General features: G+C 50.6%; 1 long non-coding RNA gene across 1 annotated transcript; it reads right to left on the minus strand.

The window, feature by feature from the left end:
• Positions 1–244: 244 nt before the first annotated feature.
• On the minus strand, positions 245–1,037 carry LOC125532092. The gene is made up of 2 exons (XR_007293732.1): positions 563–1,037; positions 245–468 (listed from the first exon to the last, which is right to left on the minus strand). It is a non-coding gene; the product is annotated as an uncharacterized LOC125532092 (long non-coding RNA).
• Between the last annotated feature and the right edge of the window lie 578 nt (positions 1,038–1,615).

Raw genomic sequence — 1,615 nt, forward strand, 5'->3', positions numbered from 1 at the left:
CCATCTCAGATTCAAAGATACTGCAACTTAATAAGAAGATCTAGCTGTTAATCAGTTCATAAGAGCATCTCCAGCAGTTGGCCCCTGAGGGGGCGTCTAAAATCGCCGTCTGGAGGTGAGCCAACGCAAAAAAAAAGCCTGGGAGCGAGTTGGTCCCCAGCCGCCGGTCCAAGGCCGCCTCCAGACGCGTCTAATTTTTTTTAAAAAAAAAACGTTCGGCGAAGTTCGGCTAAACACGTCTAAATTTTGGCAAACTTTGGCATATATTAGACATGTTCACGGCTTATACATAGCAAATATATCTAAAACAAGAACTCGTTGAACGCGGAGTAGTCGCCGTCATCGCCGCCATCCTCACCGCCGTCGTCATCATCAGCCTTCTCCTCCTTGACGCGGCCGTCCCTGGTGGACCCCTGCCCGGCGTCGCCATGGCGGACTGGTGGCGGCGGCGGCGCGTCGTCGTCGTCGCTGTCATCGAGGACGACGATGTAAGGGAACGCAGCAGAAAACAAAAAAATTCCGACCTACGCACCAGCCCAGGACCACTATGGAGACTGCATACATGGTTTGATCTTTTTCGTTACCGACTCGTAGCGCAGTGGAAGTAGAGTCGATGACGAATGATGGTGCAGATTCCCGCAACTAGGATTTACAACCTCCCAACCGCGAGGATGTATACCCTCATCCGCCCCACGGACAGCCCTCCGGGAGGCGGTCGGATAGTCCCTCGGACGGTGTCGCGGACAGCCCTTCGGGAGGACCCTCAAAACTCGGACGGTCACTCGGACAGCCCTTCGGGAGGATTCACAGAACTCGGACCGTCATTTGGACAGCCCTTCGGGAGGCACTCTCAAAACAGCTCCTCGGGCAAAAGGATCGAAACTACGACCTCTCTACGGGGTTGCACACATACGGTGTCATCTATCCGGCAAGGCTTCGCCGTCCAGAACTACTTCCCACCGGAACCCAGACAACCTTTCGGCTCTACGAACCTATTTCGCTGGGAGGGAGAGAGAAGCCAGATCATGCATGGCACTTGTATGTGAGAAGGGATGATGGTTTGGGCAACCCCTCACCTCCTATTTATAGGAAAACCAAGGGATAGTATGCCTCCACAAATACCCAAAGTGCCCACGCTTTATGTCATACATAAGGGCAAAATGGGGAGGCAGGTGGAGCACCAAATGGTGGAAGGAAGCCTCATGGGGGCCCCCCCAATGGCACCAACGAAATTGGCAGCCCTCTTGGGTGGCTCTACCACCTTCCTATCCATCCATGTCATCCCAAAAAATCTTGGGACAAAGCCCAAAATAGTGGCTTTCAATAAAATATTCCAAAAAGCACTTTCACTATTCATGACGACATTTTTCGGCGTCCGTTCGAACTGAAAATATTCATGTCGGCTTAGAAAATTTCTAGTACCCACCATAATGATTTTCAATGCGTTCTGGAACAATTCCAGTTTAGTGATTTTCATCTGTGAAAAGCATCTTAACCGGTTCCGGCAGCTCCGAAACATTTCCGGTTTTTATTTCTGAAAATTCCAAAAAGTTTCCAGAATGATTTTGGCACCCTCCAAGAATTATCAGGCATGTGCCGAAACCATTTTGACTTA

This window comes from Triticum urartu, unplaced genomic scaffold, assembly GCF_003073215.2.
Source record: "Triticum urartu cultivar G1812 unplaced genomic scaffold, Tu2.1 TuUngrouped_contig_9023, whole genome shotgun sequence".
NCBI lineage: Eukaryota > Viridiplantae > Streptophyta > Magnoliopsida > Poales > Poaceae > Triticum > Triticum urartu.